This window comes from Talpa occidentalis, unplaced genomic scaffold, assembly GCF_014898055.3.
Source record: "Talpa occidentalis isolate TD23 unplaced genomic scaffold, MPIMG_talOcc4v2.1 talOcc4.13, whole genome shotgun sequence".
In the NCBI taxonomy this organism is placed as follows: domain Eukaryota; kingdom Metazoa; phylum Chordata; class Mammalia; order Eulipotyphla; family Talpidae; genus Talpa; species Talpa occidentalis.
Genome location: NW_023601322.1, coordinates 19,671,649 through 19,690,792, shown reverse-complemented (window position 1 = coordinate 19,690,792; position 19,144 = coordinate 19,671,649). Strand labels below are relative to the sequence as shown.

At 49.3% G+C, this 19,144-nt stretch overlaps 1 protein-coding gene and 1 long non-coding RNA gene across 5 annotated transcripts in view; one reads left to right on the top strand and one right to left on the bottom strand.

The window, feature by feature from the left end:
• ZBTB7C (zinc finger and BTB domain containing 7C) overlaps positions 1 to 19,144 on the bottom strand; it is a 332,722-nt gene that overhangs the window by 54,527 nt on the left and 259,051 nt on the right. The gene's annotated exons all lie outside the window — the stretch shown is intronic.
• LOC119243060 (uncharacterized) lies at positions 8,169 to 18,681 on the top strand. The gene is made up of 3 exons (XR_005124624.2): positions 8,169 to 8,666; positions 10,241 to 10,375; positions 18,576 to 18,681. It is a non-coding gene; the product is annotated as an uncharacterized LOC119243060 (long non-coding RNA).

The window sequence follows — 19,144 nt, the reverse complement described above, 5'->3', positions numbered from 1 at the left end:
TCCCACATATATACTCCTGTAATATTTGAATTTCAAAGCCATAACTTGTCAAATGCATGTAGAATGATTTGGATTCTCAAACTTGTTAATAAACTTCCAAACCCTTTTTGAGAATTTTTTGGTAATGTCTGATTACTAGGGCCTTTCAGCCATCTTAGTTTTCCTGCTTGTAAAATGGAATTAATAATACTGGACAATCTCAGGGGGTTGTGAGGATCAGATGAGAATTGGATGGGAGCAGACTTTGGTGGCCATCCAGCATTCCAGGAGACAGCTGCCAGGTATTGGGGTGGCCCATGTTCTGTTCAGCACCTCCCTACTACACAAAAGTATTCCTGTCACTAGGAAGACAGGCCGTACAGGAGAGCTGGATTCTTCAATGGTGGAAGAGCTCATGATTTCTACCTCAGGCTATTTGTTAGTCCAACATGTACTACATAAGCATGGAGGACACAGGCAAAAAAGGGAGCCATGATGTTGCTTTGATGCCATCTGAATTTCAGGACTTGCTGGAGGTTCTGGTCGCCAATGGTGATCATCACAATAATTAAAACGTCACTGCCTTCCAGTCAACCACCCATTCATTTCACATCTATTCAAACTCATTCATTACACGCATTTTACAGATGTTGGGTCCTGAGTGCTCAAGGGTTGAAATGACCCACTCACAGGTAATAGGCTGAGCCTCCTCACCTGGACCCTGTCATTTATTTACTACAGAACTTTTGACGACTCCCTTTAGGGGATCCACCACCTCACTCTCCCCATCTTGGTCCTCCCCAGTCTGAGCTTGACCTTTTTTCCCATGCACTCTGACCTGCACTCTCTTTAAAGCTGGTGTTCTCCCCACCCACCAACTTACCACACTTATTTCAGCCTCTAGGTCTGTTCCTTTAACTGCTTGCACCTCCAGTCCTACCTCTCTGGTCATCCCAGTCTCTTGAAGACCCTGCTTGAGCCTCACCTCTTCCCTGACACCTCCCCCCTCTACCCATGGTGACTTTTCCAGGATGAACCCCAGTGACTCTCACCTCTTGGTATCCACCCCTGTGTCATTTACTCCCACGCTGTTTCAGAGTTGATCTCTGTGACCGCAGAACACAGGGAAGTGATGGTGTGAGATTTTCAATGCTATGTTATAAAAGATGCTGCTGCTTCTGCCTGGCTTTCTCTTAGAGTTTTTGCTCTGGGGGATCCCCATAGTCATGTTGGGAGATGCTTAAGCAGCCTCTGGAGAGGTTCGAAGGAGAGGAACTAAGATGTCCCGCAACAACGAGCACCAACTTGCCAACTGTTGAGTGAGTCACCTTGGAAGGTCTTTTGATCCCAATCAAGCCCTAAGTTTGAACCCCAGTTGGTCAATCGCTGACTGCCACCTCATGGGAAATCCTGAGCCAGAAACCTAGCTAAGCTGCTCCTGAATTCCTCACTATGAAAATCATGAGGATAATAATGCTTATTGTTGTCTGAAGCAGCTAGAGTTTGGGGGCCTTTTTTTGTTATGCAGCAACAGCTAACTCATAACTAATTAATAACTATTTAGATTCCTTGTAATCCTTACTCATAATCCTAACAGTTAGGTCCTTACTCCTTGACCTTTGTCATTTACTTTCCTGCTTAGCTTTTCATGTGTGTGATCTTGTCTCCCCAGTGAAATAGCAAACACGTGATTTATAATTCTCCTGTATCTCCCACTCTGCCTAGAGGGCACTGAGAACAGAGGGAGAAAGTCACAGTGACTTTCCAGCTTATTATGGGTGAAGAGAGGCAGGTGAGTGCCTAACAGCGGGCACTCACGGCGACCAAATGGACCATGCTGGCGTACTCTGATGAGTAGGGACACTACTCGCACTCAGGACACCTGTAAGCCCACCTGCACCCCAGAGCATTTCCCAGAGTTCTGGGGTGTCAGACTCATGACCCACTTCCAGGGGTCTCCCAGAGGGACAGAGAGAGGGGAGAGCCTGCAAAAGGCTGTTGCATCTCATTGCTACACTGAATGCCACTCAGGACTCTTTCAGAAATATTTCTTTCAAAGCCAGAATGACAGTTCCCTCTTCCAGATTTTCTGATCATCAATTCTAAACAGTCAATATGCTCGAGCCCAAAGAACTAGACCTAGGGACTTTAGAATAATAAAGAAAAAGCTCGCCAGGGAGCTGCTGCTGTTTTGAAAGCAGCTCCCACCCAGCCCACGAACCCATCGCCCCTGCCCGGACACACTTGCCCGGACACACTAGCCCGGACTGCCCAGGCTGTTTCCCTCCAGGCAGCGGGGCGTGAGGACACAACCCTTCCTCCCCTCTTTCCCTCCTCCCATCGCTTTCCCAGGGCCGCGGGCCAATTTTTCAAGACTAATCAAAAAAGTTGAAGCAGGGGAGGGGAGCCCTTTTGTAAAACAGTGTCTAAACCGAGGCAGCTCCACTGTTTTCTTGGCCGGTGGGTGGAGGTGACCAAAGATACAATTATAACGCAGCCCATCCTCTTCCACGAGGCCCATTTTAACCAGTGTGTAATAAAGCCCCAGCTCATCCACCCTCTGATTTGGGTCAGATGAGAAGAATTTTTAGCTTTTCTGGGGAGTTTGTGCCAGCCGGGGAGACAGAGGGGGGAAGGAAGAAACAAATAGGATACATGGTTCCCTGCAGGGAAGACAACGTGGGGTGGGTTGAACGGGACTGGGGAGCCTGCCCTTTGCTCCTTGCACCACCCTCAAGTTAGCCATCCAGGCCCCAAGTTTTAAGGAGGTCATGGGTCTCCTCCCTCTGACTCCCCTGCTCCCGACATCCACACACAGTTTCTGCACCTCCACCCTCACTGTGGTACTCTTTTCCATTCCTACTGCTGCTTGTGCAGAGGCGAATCTTCCTACCGTAGGTTCCCAGAGCAAGCACACATTGGGTTCCACCACATGGCACTTACCTACCTTGCTCACCTACCTTCTGCTGTTCCCTGCCCTCTGCAATGACAAGGTTACCAGCCTGCCCACCTCCCACCACCTCAGCCCCACTAATTCTGTCTTGCCTGCTGGTGCTCAATTCTGTCTTGCCTCTTTTCTTGACCTCATTTTATTGGGTGAACTCTTGCTCATCCCTTAAGACTTAGCCTAGGTATCACCTCTTCCAGGAAGCCTTCCTGTGTTAGGGACTTGTCCTTCAAGCTCTCATCCTTCCCTCTCTCCTAGCTCTTACCACATGGAGTTGTAACTGGAAAATGGGTGCTACTGTGACCAACATGAGGCACTGGGGTAGAGGCCAGGGTACAGGTAGATAGACCATGTGGGTACTGAAGGATGAGTGCTGGGTATCAGGGACCTCATATTGCATGGAGTGAGAAGGGTGCAAGGATTGGAGACAAATGTGGACCAATACAAGCCCAGTGCTTGAAAGTTGGTTGCAGAACAGCTGTGGAGGGCTAGGCTGGGCGGGACTGGACACAATGGAGACAGGAGTGTGACCCTGGTCAGCCAAGGCAGGCTGAGAAATTTACCCAGCAGCGAGGGAGGCAGGACACCTTGGAAATGGCTCAGATGATTTAGCAAGTTCAACAGAGGGAAGGGCCCTGCAGAAGGCTTCCGGCCACAGCAGTAGAATTAAGATTGTTATTGGACTATTTGTATACCCCCCCCACTCCAGAAAGCATCCCTCCTGCCTCTCCTCCCTCACCCCAACATTCGCCATGGTCTGACACGCAGCCTTGGAGCGTTTGGCCTTGTCCTTCTTTGTCAGAGATGACCTCATTGTCCATCCCGGGCCTGTCTGCCCCCACAGTCCTGAATGCTCATCAAGCTATTTGGGCAGTTGAGGCGGGAGTGGGGGGCCTTCTGACCCATAAGAACTCCCAACTCTATTACTATGCCGAACAATTAATTTTGCACACACACATGTACGGCTAATTTTCAAATGGGTGCAGATGGGACTGTAATGGATCAGCACAAATGCTCACTTCTTGGCCACCATTTCCCAAACACCTACCAGGGATGTGTTTTATGTTTTCTCCCTTTTACTCCTGATAATGCCCTGTGAGTTGGCTATTTCTACTCCATTCTCCTCTGAGGAAACTGAGGCAGGAGTGACAAAGCCACACGTCGTGGTACATGAAGTCAGTCAGTGCCCTTTCCATTCTAGGAGCTTCATTTAAGAGCATCCAAAAACTGGAAATGGGGGTAATGGCTGAAAGAAATGGGAGGTAAAGCCTAGAAAGAAGGCTCCCAGGATGTCGGGTTGGATGGGTCCTTTTATAGTTGAGCTGCTGTGATCTGGAGACGTAAAAAGACTCACCCACCTACTTACGGCCGGATATTCATCACATGCTTAGTCCCGGCCAGCTTGCTCCTTCTGGCGTGCGGATCCAAGGGACTGCATGGCCGCTGAGTTTTGCCTCCTGCTGCTCATCTCTCCACTGCGGGGTGGAGGCCCAGGTGACAGTGGGTGGGGAGAAGTCTGTGCCAGCCAGCACCCCAGAAAGGATTATAGCACACCATTGTCACGCTGATGATTACCCTCCCTCCTTCCATCACCTAACAGCCAAGAGATGAGACCAGCTCATCTTGGTTTTCCCAGGACTTTCCTGGTTTGAACATTGAAAGTCCCACATTCTGGAAATCCCCTCTGTCCTAGGCAAAGTGGGTGGTGTGGTCACCAGAGACCATCTCCACCCTATTGGATAAACCATCCGCCTCTGCTGCTTTCCCTGAGCATTGGCCTCAGCTCCATGAGACTCAGCACAGGGCGTCTGGCCCCAGCCCACACCCCCGACGAACTTCTCCACGCCAGGCAATGCCGAAGAAAGAATCCTCTGCTTACCATGCATTGCTCAACAACCACACCTTCCTGCTTTATTTACCCGGGAGGGGCAGCCCCTAGCCTCTGGCTCCCAGAGGGACACATGGCAGGGAGAAGCAGAAGTGGGGGAGACAGATGTGATGGAAATGGAAAGAGGGGAGGGAAGGGAAGTTGATAAAATTGATACAGGGAGAAGAGGGGGACAGGGAAGGGGGGTATAAAGGAGAGGTGGCAATGGGGGTCCTATAAAGAAGGCAATGGCTGAATGTCATGGCCAGCTGTGGTCCAGGTTCCAGCAAATGTCCACTGGGCAAGATATATTTAGTGGGGTTGTGGGGACAACCTGGCTGAATTTCTACAGGATGGAAAAACAAGAGCCTCCATAGTAGAAGTCATGCCCAATATTTTTCCCACTCAACCCAGAACTTTTATGGTCTCTTATATGTGGCAATTTTTTAAATGTTCATTAATAAGGACGGTGACAATAGTGATATTTATCTCTGGCAATCCAGTCCTCTTAAGTAGGTCTTTCCGAGTCAATGTCAACACAAGGTTGGATAATTATCTTGGAAATTTGAGCAATATGGCCATGAAGGATGAGGAGGTGGCCCCAATCCACTGGGAAACAGAAGCAGGGTTGGCTCCACATGTGGGTGGCTGCTGGGATGGGTAATTGGAGGGTACCTCACTATGCTCTACCCACCCCAATGTACCTATCTTCCTATCAGCCCCACATTATGCACCTGGCTTGCCATTCCTACCCTGGAAATTTCCACCGGAGGAGATTTGAACAAGACTCTCTGCTGGTGGGACCATTTTTATCCTGCTCCTGAGCTTTCAAGGATTGCTGGATGAGCCCTAGAGTAGGACATGTCAGCTCATCAAGTCAACTTAGTGTGTCAATGGAAGATCCAGGGAGTCTGCACTGAGGACACTGAACCTGCTCTCCATGCCACTAGCCATTCAGGGAGGGGACGTGAAGAGGGAGAGTCAGGGGGCTGAAGCAGCGAGTTCTCTCTCAAAGGAGGGCAAGAACAGGAGTATCACCTCTGGAGGAAACTGTCAGGGGACAGCCTAGTCCCAAGCAGCAAAGTCTACAGTTTCTCATATTATTGCCTCCTTGGGGGTGTTATTAAGCATTCTCCCAACCCACGAAAAGGACTCCCTGGTCAAAGATTTCAACTGCCAAGATCTGATATGACCTTTGGGTTTGGGAGAGGCTCTCCATGATGAAGGCCTTGTGGGAAGCAGGAGCATTCTTCCCCAGAGAAGAGGGGGCTCTTTCTACTCCCACCCCAGGACAGTAGGTTCATGAGCATACAACTCAGACTTAGCCAGTTGATGCCAGACTTTGAATCTTAAGGGAGTGGCAGCCAGCAGTGGTTCCTGTTTCTTAATTTGCAGCTATGAACTTTGAATGGTCAAATACTAATCTGCACTAATGTGAAGGTATTTTCTTTAGATGTGATTAACATTGATATCAGCAGATTGTGAGTAAAGCAGATGCCCACCCCCCATACTGTGTGAGAGCCTCACCTAATCAATTGAAAGCTCTAAGGGAAAAAAGGTGGAGATCACCAGAGCCAGAGGGAATTCTTTCTTCTAACTACCGTCCAAGTTGAGTTAAAACATCAAGTCTTCCTGGGTTTTTAGTCGCAGGACTAAAAACTTTCGGCTATTAGAGTCCCCAACCCCCATAATCATAAAAGCCATTTACTTAAATCTCTCTCTTTCTCTCTCTCTCTTTCTTTCTCTCTCTCTCTCTCTCCACACACACACACACACACACACACACACACACACACACACACACACATTGGCTCTGTTTTTCTGAAGAGCCCTGACTAATGCAAAGAGGTTGGGTGAAATTAGCAGTCCTCAAACTTGAGTCCTGTGGGTCTGAACCCACGCTTCATGTCAGAATCACCATGGGAGCTGTTAAAAACCACTGTGTCTGGATCCCAAGCCCAGACCAGTTGAATCAGATTCTCTAGGGATGGGGATGGGGCATCAGTATCTTAAATTCTCCAGGGTCTGTCTCGCTGTGTGCAGCCAAGTCTGAGAACCATGGTTGAGTCACTTTGGAACTTATTAAAACTGCACATTCCTGGGATCCTCCCAGGGCCTATGAATCAGAACATTTGGGGTGGGCACCTGGCATCTCTCCAGGACACAGGTCACCTGCTCTCTAACGGTGGAGAGCTCTGGGCATGGACCACATCTCAGGGTCCTCTTGGCAGACAATCTACCATTCTGTGGACCAAGTTTTGTTTCCTGTTAGGTGGCACAGCTACCATGGAGAGCTTGACTCTTGGCTCTCCTCCACCAGGGGACGTGGCACCTGCCAAGTAGGCTGCCTATGCACCTGGAGGGCACACACAGAGTCCCACTCAGCTTTGTGTGCCAGTCTTGGTGCAGGGCATGGCCTAGAGAGGTGCTCATACATTTTTGTTGCTCCACTGATTGAATAAATGAATGCATTGTTTCATCACCACTGGGCTCACCCCTGCCCAGGTGTTTTTGTGGGTGGCACGCCTCTCCCTTTTCCCAATTCTCCTCTGCTACCATCTGGAAAACTCCTTCCCTTCCTTGTCATCTCAGTTCCCAGCCATTTCCCAGGGTCCAACTTACACCTCCGCCCTTGGAAAGTTCCTCCACCACTTCTCTTTCCTGTCACTGCAAGGCCTGCCATGAGCTCTTCCTGTTAGTTCACCTGCTTTCCTCCCATGTTCCCCCAGGCTGTGGGCAGCCAGAGCGCGGGCCACCTCTAGGGTCCCTCCAGGGCCAGCGCACAGTAGGAGCCGTGAGAGCTCATTCAGAAGGGATCACCGCTGTGTGGTCACGGGGGCCCAGCAACAAGTCAGCTGCTTGACTCTTACCACTCTGTCTGCCGTGATTTGGGGGGTTCTATTATCAGGAAGAAGACTTCAAGCTGTCTGTACATCGTCTTGCACCCTATTCCTCCCAATTCCAGGGCTATGCTCATAACCACCAGACTGTAAGCCCCTGCCCCCTGGCCCCGGCCCTGTGAGTGCAGCAGAAAGGCCTGTTCACGATCCCTGCAAAAAGCAAGAATGAAAGGCAGCATTTGAACCTAGCTGATAGATTACAGCGGAGACCTGAGGGGGTTCATGGTTGGGAAATTACTTCAGGGGAGGCAGGACATTCTAGGTGGGCAGGAAAGGGGAGAGATATACCAGGCACGCTTGTTGCGTGGTGTCTGGTGAGGCTCCAGGAGTCACTACCCCGCTTCCCAGGTGAAATGACTAAGGCCCACAGAGATGAAGTAAGTGAGCAATCTGAGGCATCAATGCTCCTGTGTGACAGGGTCAGGAGTCAAACCCAGGTCTGTGAGATTTCAAGGGGGCACCCATGTGAGGCAGATAGGTACTCACTCCTTCACCCACTCAACAAATACATGTTAAACATGTATGATGCGTTCAACATTGCTGGGCCTGGAGCAGTCAGCCAAGGTCTGCAATGGATTCCAGTCTCATGAAAGGGAAACAATACTTTTAGGCCATGTCATCCTGGAAGGTCATGAGTCTGCTCCTGCCTTCATGGTTCCAGGGTTAGCCCCAGCAGGGCATTGCACACCAACCCCTGGTTGCAGACTAGGACTGGTCTCCAGCTGGGACGCCACAAAGATACCTACACCAGATGCTGTCATCTGGAAAAAAGGGTTGGTGCTACCTAGCTGGCTGAGATCCAGAGGCAGCAGGAAGAAGGGAAGGAGGAAACCCCCTCCCCCCGCAGTGGAGGCCAGCCAAGAGCCCCAACAAAGCTGGCAAGAACCTGCCCCACCTCAGCACGGGGGCCATACCTTCTCCCACGCAGCATTCAGGAGAAAGGAAATCCAGCACCCTGAACAACACCAGAAAGGTCAGGTTCCCCCTCCCCCACAAGTCATACTTTGCATTAGGTGCATTGGGTGCATACATCCCATTGCTCCCTTAAAATTTTATGCCAGACTAGAAGCCCAGAGCAGCCGTGAAGGGAAACAGGGATCTGTGTGGACTGGGGGATGGGATGGACACAGTAGCTTCGGGAAGAGAGAAAACCAGAGATACAACCTCCACCCCCACCATCCTCTTTCCTGATGTTTCTGAGCTGACCCTTTTCCTAGCTGTTCTCTCCTCCCCAGCCTGTCTCAGAGCCCAGCCTAGTTCACCAAAAGTTCCCGTTAGATTATACATCAAGATTTCTGGTTCAGAAAATGTGGGCACGATTTCCCCCGGTAGGGTCTAAGGTCCTTAAGGGCAGGATCATGTCATATTCCTTTGCCTACAGCACAGAGTCTGATGCACAGTAGACATTTAATATATGCCTGATACATGAATGAAACTTTAATCAGGGCGTTGGCTTTTTGGATATTTCAAATGTAAGACCTTTACACAGAAGCACTACATGTACTGTTTAGCAGATTAGAGAGCCTCCAGGGCTCCTTATGAACATAAATGGTGACTCTAGATTCTATGAGTAGTTTAGATTAAACTTTAGATTCCTAATTATTTGCAATTTTGAGTAAAGAAGAACAGATGATACAGCAACAAAAAACCACAAACAACCCAACTCAAAAATGGGCAAAGGATTGAGTGGATATTTCTTCAAAGACACGAGTGCCCAATAAGCATGTGAAAAGATGCTCAACATCACTAATCAGTGGGGAGATGCAAATCAAAACCACAATGAGCTACTACCTTGCACACATTACGGTGGCTACTCTCAGTAAAACAAAATAACAAGAGCTGGCGAGTATCTGGAGAAATTGGAAGGCCTGTGAATTTCTGGATGGGATGTAAAATGCTGTGATTGCTATGGAATCAATACTGCTGTTCCTCAAAAATTTAAGCATAGACTTGCCAGATGGCCCACAATTCCACTTCTGGATATATATACCCCAAAGACTGAAAGCAAATACTCACACAGATATTTGCACACTCATCTTCATAGCAGAATTATGCATAGTAGCCAAGAGGTAGAAACAATTCAAAAATCCACTAACAGGTGACAGGATGAATAAAATGTGGTCTATCCATATGATGGAATACTATTCAGCCTTAAAAAAGGAATGAGGTTCTGGTCCATGTTATATCACGAAAAACCTTGAAAACATTATGCTAATAAGTGAAATAAGTCAAACATTATGCTAATAAGTGAAACAAATCAGCCACAGAAGGACAATTATCAAATTCCACTTAAATGAGAGACTTAGAATAGTCACATTCATAGAGACAGAAAGTAGAAGTGTGATTGCTAGAGCGCGGGAGCTCTTATTTAATGGGTATGCTATTTCAGTTTGGAATGATGAAAACGTTCTGGAGATGGTTGTACAACAACAGAATGTGCTTAATGTCACCAAATGAAACACTTCAATGGTGAATTTCACATAATGTATATTTTTCCACAGAAGAATGACCTCTGCTGACGTCCTCTCTTCCCCCTTCTCCCACCAGGACCTCGGCAATTGTTTCCTTGTTGGTCAGGTTGCCACTGGGGCCCAACATTGGCTCACCTTTCCAGCAGCCTTCCCCTAACCCGTTCCTGCCAGCAGCTGCCAGCTTCCCAGGACTCAATGGCTAGATGCAGGGGTGAGCAGATGAAACCTTTTTTTTTTAATTTTAATTTTTTTTATATTCCCCATACAATGGCAACCCCCTTATTTTGACCCCAATTCCTCCTTTCCCCGCCCCCCACCCCCCATAGAGTGTCTCTGGTTCATAGTTGTTTGTTGATTTTGATATTTTCTTTCTTATAGTTATTCTTTTTCCTGGTCCCTTATTTAAGTTTTCTAGATTCCTGCTATGAGTGAGACCATCCGGTATTTTTCTTTTTCTTTCTGGCTTATTTCGCTGAGCATGATCCCTTCCAGCGCCATCCATGTTGCTGCAAATTGCATATGTTTATCTTTTTTGAATGCTGAGTAATATTCCATGGTAAACCTTAAGGCTGCTCCTACCTACCCCCCACCCCCCGCGCCCAACCAGGGTGCTTGTGGCAAGCAACCAAGCTAAGACTGAAATGGGAAGGTAGAATTGCATTCTCTGAGGGAAGTCTGAGGCGGATATATTTTCAGGATGGGGGGGGGAGGGGGGAGGTATTTTTAGGATGGGGTACTCTTCCCATAACTCCTTAAACCCCACTGCGTGAGCCTCCTGGGGGGTGAGAAGAGAGTCGAGGGGATGCCCAGGAGTCTTTTTTGTTCATGAGCAGCTGGCACCCTCTGGTAGAGGAGGAAGCCGCTCTTGCTCTGTCCTGGGGCTGGGCACCCAGGAGTGTGACCTGGCCAGCACCCTCCTGGCCTTCCAGCCACAGCCACCTCCCTTCTGGAAAGGGAGCCTTAGGTCCCCTTCCCCCTGCCCAGTCACACATCCATTCTCGCTTCAGGATGACCTGAAAGGGAAGTTTATAAGAGGAAAAGGAATGAAAAGGATCCTATTTAACAGCACATACTGGGCGGGGCAGCTTCCTGACAGGAAACGCTGTGGAAACCAGGCCCAGTCTGGCCATGGAAAACTGGTTTGGCTCAGAACTGCCCAGAGTGGACGGGAGACCCAGGGCAGCTGTACATCGCAATTAAACTGGACTTGTCCGAGTTCACTTTCTTTCTTGTCCCCTTGCGGCAAGCAGACACTATAATAATCTGCACACCACAGGGAGAGAAAGGTACCATTTTTTTTTTTTAATTCAGAAAAAAATAACCCACCCTAATTTAGGTGGCAGAGACATAAAAGGGCCCCTGGTTTGGCAAATACGCCGCATATGTAAGCGGCCGAGCTGAGCAGGGTCCCGGCTGCCAGCCACCGGCCTGACTCAGCCAGGCAGGGAGGCCCGCAGCAGTGGGGCCAGGACTGGTTATCTTTATGCTGGGCTGGCGTGTGGGGTGCGGGAAACAATGGGAGCAGGAGAGTCCTTGGGGCTGGGACAGGAGAGGTGTTTCGGGCAGGTACAGACAAGCTCCCCGCAGGTTGCTGTAAGGGGCCAAAGAATTCAAAGAAGCCCTGAATTTGAACTGAAAGAAGGTCTCTCCTCCCCTCTCACCTCTTCCTCTCCTCCCCTCTCCACCCCCCAACAAGACCTTGCAGTTCCCTCTTTGCAGGGCTAAGTCTGGCTGTGGTTGGCCAGCTGGTCCCCACCCGGCTTCCCCGCCTGCTGGCCCACTGGCCAGGCTGTCCTGCTGCTTGGGGTGGGGAGGTGCGGTTCAGCCCCTGCCACGCTGCTGCTCTGCTCGGGGCCTCCATCCTAGCTCATGATCCTTCCACTGTCCCAGTGGAAGTAAAAGCTCCTTAGGGTAAAGGCCCTTCTCCTTGCCTCTGTCGCCTCTGGATTGGCTTGCAGCCAGGGGCAGGTGACACTACCTTTTGGAATGTGAGCTTTCTAGAGTATAGACTCCCCCCCCCTTTATTTCTTAATCCCTCCCCAAGTTTGGTGACCCTCTAGGCCTCTAGCAGCGGGTCTGGCATAGAGTAGGGTTCAGTGAGTGTCTGTCATATGAATGGATAAGTACCACCGAGCACCAAGGGAATCCCCCAAAGAGAGGACAGCAGACCCCCATGAGGATAACGATGCACAGAGGCTGGCTCAGTGACATCCTTGTGTAAACAGAGGGTTTCCATGATATCGTAGATGAATTAAACCCAGACTGGTGCTGGGACAGAGTCACTGTGTTCCAAGCCCCTGCAAACTTTCCAGTGATGGAATGTAGAGGGGAATCAGGGCTTACTCTCAAAGATGCTTTCTACAGCCAGCATCGAATATAGAATCAAAGCATTTTTAGCAGAAGATCTCTGAGCTCTGCAGCCTGGAAATAGAGAGGAAGATGCCACTGTGGGGGACACTCAATTCCTCAAAGGGCTGGAAACCTCGGCGCCCTGCTGTCTACAGTCCTTCCCAAGTCAGGGGTGTTTCCATGTTGGTTCACTTAGTTATTAACATACTGGCTCCTTTTTTTTTTCACTTCTCAAATTTTCCTTGACCTTTTGTCCCCTCTAGTTAATTAGACTTACATCTTTGCCAGCATCAAAATAGGTCATCTATCAAAGTGCCCAGAGAAGAAGGAGGTGGGTCAAAGTCCAGGGAGAGAAAAGAGGTGTGTTTTCCATTTTCCTGGTAAACAGGACTCTCCCGTGTAGGTGTTTCCAGCACTGCTTCTCCCGCCCCAGGAGGGCTAAGGTATCATCCTAACACATATTTGACCTTCATCGGTGTGTGTGCTGTGGAGGTTGCACAGCTCAACAGCTCAACACACTTCCTTTTGCAGCCATTCTCTCCCCTCCCAAATGCCCACCTTGTTCTATGGGTGATGGGGGACATAAGAGGGATCCCTGGTTTTAGTTTCAGTTCCTTGCATTCTTGTCTGGGGTGAGGAGGTGAAGTGAAAGAGCTTCTAGCCTGGAGGCAAGAATGAAGCAAGAAAGACTCAGCAACAGTGTGCCCAGAGAGGAAGCTGGAGTACCAGGGACCTGTTTGGTGGCTGGCATTTCAGGGAACCAAGAGTGCTCTCCCCCGACCGTGACCCTGATTACCAGTCAGTGATAGTTACACACTCCAGGTTAATTTATTAATCCTACTGCTACCACCCATGGGATCTGAGGTCTTAATCTGCAAGGAGTATACACCTGCGTCCAGTGGGCGAGGGACAGAAGAATCCTTCCTGCTCATTCCCAGAGTCAGTTTCCTCTTCTCTGCATCTGAATGGGAGGGTGTTCAGGTCAAACAGGGGTGCCTAGAACAGCCCCACCTGCACCATCAGCTAATCCCCTAGCACCTGCAGAAATCGGAAACACTAACTGAAGAGGCTCCAAGCCTCTCCAGAGACCCCAGCTGTCCTCTGCAGACAGAACACATAATCCATCTCCAAGCACCTAAGACAGCGCCTGGCACTAGAAATAGGTGCTAAAAAGGAATGTTTGCATCCTGACCCTTCCCTCCCTTAACCCCTTCCTCCCCAAGATAGGTTCAGGCAGATTCAGCAAATGCCCACTGAGTTCCTTCTATGCAACAGATGCAGGCAGGGCCCTGGCTAGGTGCTTCAAGCAGGAAAGGCAGACATGCTGTCCTCAAGAAGGGGGCAAGGAGACAGGACCCCACTTAAGTGGCTCCTGTGTCACAGGTACTTTGTGAGGTACTTACTCCCATAACCTGATTTAATTTCCACAACAGTTTGTGAGGTAGGTGACTAGTTTCCTAGTTTCGTTGATGAGGATACAGAAGCTTAAAATATAAATGAAGGAATTGAAAATGTAGTAGCTGCCATAATAGGTTCTTTATGCACAACCATAAAGTTAAAAGTGGTGAGGACCCTGAAAGAAAATCAGAGAAAGTGCTCAATACCTAAAAGAGGGGACGGGGAGGGGGATCCCCTGGGGGACAGGTCAAACTGATGGGGGATCTGGTTGAGAATCCTCACCTTCCCACAGGAATGTCTACTTGAGGTGAGGTATTGCTGAGGAGAGCTGTGCTTCATGACTAGATACTTGTAAAGGAGAAGAAAATAAAGGAAAATAATACATGTGCATCCCTTCCACACGCTGGGCACAGATTTTACGTAATCTCACTCTCCTCTCCATCACCCTGCTGGGGGCCGGGGTGGGGTACAGTGTGGACCCATTTCAAGAATGAGAAAAGAGGCTCAGTGACTCACTTAGGGTCTAATGCAGTTTGCTAATGCAGAGACATACGTACACTTCCTGCTGCCCACACATAAAAGACAAGCAGGGGAGATCTGGCTTGAAAATCAACTCCATGACCCACATTCAGATTTCATGAGTTGGTGGCCTTGGACAGGTCAATTTACCAACATGAACCTCAATTTTCTTTTTTTCCCTTTTTAAAGATTTATTTATTTATGCATGCAAGAGCTGGGGTACAGGCCAGAGGTGTGGGAGATGGGAGGACTCACCAGAGACAGAGCGGGGAACAGAACAGGCAGATTGACTGAAATACACTGCTGAGGGGAGCAGCGGGTGAGTCGGGAGAGGTCTGCTGCACCATGTGGGTTTCTCTCAGGCTGGGGATCGAACTCGCGCTGCAGAGGCTATGGACAGCTTCACAGCACTGTGCTCAATCCCTTGCGCCACCAGGGAGGCCCCATGAACCTCAATTTTCTTTAAAAGAAAATATAAGTATTGGGAGGCCAGACCAGTCTGAGTGTGAAACTAAAAGAAGTTCGACTGAACAACAGTCACTTTAACAACATAAAAATTAAATAGATATTTTCTAGTCTTGCCTTTATTTTTTAAGCTGGTGGATTGTCACTCACTAGATTGAACAAATGACCCACAATAATAGGTTACCATCTACAGCTTGAAAATACTGCCCTCCAGAGCATCTACCCTGGAGCTGTTTCTGATGCCAAACAAAAATTCTAGAAGTACTTTGGTCTCAGATCAGCTTTCTTTCCTTCTCAGTGTCCCCTGTCCTATCCTAACTCCTTTCTCCTGCCCCTTGAGCTCCAGAGAACTGAGTTTTCTCCCCTCCCAAGGGCACACCAGGATCCGAGAGGACAGGCACCTGCTGCACACAGTGTGGCTTCCCATCCGCCACAGATCCCGGTTTCCATGGGCCACTTGCCAGGATGTGGGAATCCCTATTTTAATGAAATGCTTCTCAGTAACACGATATGCTGTAACCGCTCGATGGCCCAAGTGAACAGCAAGACACATTTCAGAGCTTTGAAAAGATGAAGCAGAAGAAATTCCCCTGATTGTAAACGCTACCTGTGTAAGGAAATCCCATTGTTCCTTTTGATTATGAAGTTATAAAGAACCGCATTTGAGCAGCCCGTCAGGAACTTAGTTTTCCTTTTGTCTTAAAGAAAGGGAGGCCTTCAGTGTCCTCGGCTGGAGAGCCAGATGTGCCCTAACCCACATCCTCTTGGCCGAAGCAGACCTTTAAACACAGCCCAGGTATCCACTGGGAGGTGGCTGCAGGGACAGCTTCATCCCCTACTCCTTCCTGCCAGCGGATGGTGGAAGGTTGCCACCCGAGAGCTACAGAAGCTTCTGTGGACAAGAGGTCTGCTCTACATCCAGGTTCCTGGCCCATTACCCAGGGAGGATGTCTCTCTGTGCTCAAGTCTGGCATGGGGGAGGTCAGAAGGGGGTGTGTGCCCCTCCCCAGAGCAGTCAAGGAGGCTTGTGACAGGAGTTGGGGGCAGGCCTAAGTCCAGCTCAGGCTCAGCTTTCAGAAGGCTGAGGAAGGGAGTTGGCATCTGGGAGCAGGGGTCAGAGGGCAAGCAGGAGTCCTGCCAAATGAGTGTTGTCCCCTCCCTGCTGGGCATGGTGACCTCTGCTGGTTGACCTGTGTTCTACTTTATACTGCCTTGTCATATTAGATGCTACCCCAGTTTGGCCTTAGGTTACCCCCTAGGAGAGGTGGCAAGATGCTGTCAGGGTCCCAGCTGGCCTCCCTTCCCGGGCCCCTCTGAGCTGGTTCATGGGGGGCATCACACTTGCCCTCCACTGGGGTGTTTAGCAGATACCTGGAGACTAACTACAGTCAGCTGAGAACCAGGAATTGCTCAGTTCCCACCAACATTTCCCCTCAGCCCCAGGCTTATGCAGAATCAGACCTTGCATGGTCAAAACCATGAACTTCCGAGGCCAGGACAAAGGCCTCAGCACATGGGTGGGCTCCACATTGTGTGTGGACTCTCGGGCATCAGGACCTGAGAAGTCTATCGTCTGCAGCAGCTGGCAAGGCAGAGTCAGAGGTGAGGGCTGCTGAACAGGGTATAGCATCTGGATGCCTAACCCCCTTCCTACTGTCTCCCAAGCCTCCCTGACTGGCTATGCCCCTCACTCCACAATCAGACCTTCATTTCTTTGGGGCAGCCAAACCTGGACTTGAGTCATTAAAATCTTATCAGTCATTTACATCTTAGAATGAATGAGTTTATTCAAATCAACCCAGCTGAACTCAAGGCCTACCTTGTGTCAGGGTCTCTGCTGGGAATTAGGGGGCAGGGAAAGGGAAGAAGACATAGTCTTTGTTTTCAAGAGGCTGCAGTCTAGACCCCTGGCCCTTTCCTGAGAACAGGCATGGAGGAAGAGACAAAAATGAGGAGGATAAGAGAGCGAAGGAACCCATTTTTCCCCCAAGCATGTCTTGTGATACACACCCTAGGGAGCCATCACATTTCTCCCAATAGAATTTTCCTCACCGGGCCTCCCTGGTGGCGCAGCGGTTGAGCGCTGGGTTGCGAAGCTGCCCGCGGCCTCTGTGGCGCCGGTTCGTTCCCCAGCTGCTCCCCAGCAACCGGAGGAGGGCCCCACATGGCGCGCAGACCTCTCCTGCCGCCCGCTGCTCCCCTCAGCAGTGTCCTTCGGTCCTTCTGCCTGCTCTGCTCCCTGCTCTGGCTCTGGTGAATTCTCTCACTGTCCCGCGCTTCTGACTGTACCCAGTGCTTGTATAAACAAGAAAACAAACAAATAAATAAATAAATAAATAAAGCATGCCTCTATTAAAAAAAAAAAAAAAAAGAATTTTCCTCACCAAGGAAGTTTGGCAACTGCTAATCTTATCATGGATTTGTACTCACTGAACAAACCAAGCTGACAAGGGGTAGAACACATAAGAACATAATCCCTGGACCGGGGTTTGGATTCCTGCTCTGCTCCTTCTTGGCTGTGACTCTTAGCAGATGACTTGACCTCTCTGTGCCTCATTTTTCTCTCATCTGCCAAATGGGGAGAGTAAGAACAATGCCTACATCCTAGAAATTGTTGTGAGGATTAAAGGGCTGGGTGATGTGAGTACTTAGAACAGTGCCTGGCTGGCAGGAAGTATGAAATAGACATTAGCTAGCAGGAGAATCTAATAGTAAATCTTTTCAGGGAGAAGCTGAGTGCTAACTATGCAGAGCTGGACTTTTAGGTCACTGGGAAGAATGGTGGTCATGGACTGATTCTGGGATGCCTGATGGATGTCTGTGGTCTTCAGAGACCCCTCCCTCCCTTGACCAGGGGCCTGGCTTGTGTCTGGGGGAAGGTTCAGTGATTCTGGCATCACTGGAGGCCTCTGAGGGCCTCTGGCTCCTTCTCCAAGATTGCCTGCTGCTGCCCTGATCTCAGCCAGAGGTCAGCTGAGCGATTGGACTTGCCTCTGGCTCCCCAGGGCTGTGCTTTCTCTCTGCACTAGCCTTTTTTGAACATTGCTGGTTGATTCATCTTAGAGAACTTGAATCATGTCTTTTTCTTGCTCTATCACCTTTGACAGGTCATTAGTATACCTAGTATTAGTACCAGTACTCAATTCACCTGTGGCATGGGATCACAATTCCTTAACCTGGCATTCACTTTGCCCCACCTGCACAAGGCTTTCCTTTTTCTCATTGCTGTTCCCACGTGGTAGGCACGGAGCACTCACTGAGCTCTGGATGAAGGGCCTATGCCTCCTGTCCTCGTCCTCCTCATACTAGATTTTTTCCCTTTCTATTCTTTAAAACTACCATTTTTTTACCGGTCTTTCAGAAAGACTCAGAACAGCAAATTTACATAAACATGTAGAAAAATAATTGTGTGGTCACCAGCATTAACATCCTCTTCCTCAAGGTTTTACTCTGAACATCCACCTTCAATCACACGAAACCTTGGACCACGCATAAGCTACGGAGTTAAATAGGTTCAGCAGAGAGAAGTGGGGGCAGTGAAAGCATAGAGATTTGGCCTGTGCCTTCCTGCAGTCTCACAGACCAAGAGGAGCAAGAACACAGGTGCAGAAAAGCAAGCAAGGCTCCAGTGGCCCTGGATTCTACCCACTGAGAGGCGCTCTCTTATGTTTTCTCTACAGGAGCTTGGAGGAGAGACCCACTGCTCTGAGGTTGGGCGGGCAGAGGAACTCAGTGTTGAAGGATGGACAACCATTAAGGATGGACAAGTTTTAGGCAGGGAAGGGGCTGGGCACATGGTCCTTCAAAAAAAAAAAAAAACCTTTATAAACAAAGGAACAAAGAAATGGACTACAGAAGATGTGCTCAGGTCTCATTTTGGTTAGTATGATGCTTGACAGAAAGAAACTATCTTTCTTCGATAGAGATTCGAAGAATCAAGGGGTCAAATTATGGAGCTTCTTCAATACCAGCCTAAGGAATTTGACCTCAATTTGATAGGCAATGGAGAGGCATTGAAGATATTTGGATAAAGAGTGATGGGTTGAAAATACAATTTGCCTGGTGGTGGGGAGCTCGCCACCTCCTAATCACAGGAGGAGAAAAAGTAAGTGCTTTGAAAAGACTGAAGTCCCAAACCCATCATTCCAATTAATTGGACTTGTCTGGGTTGCTGGTTAAGGAGGACTCCTGCCTGCTGCCCAGACCAAAGAGTCAGATGCAGAAAGAGGAACGCTGGTGCTTTCATTTC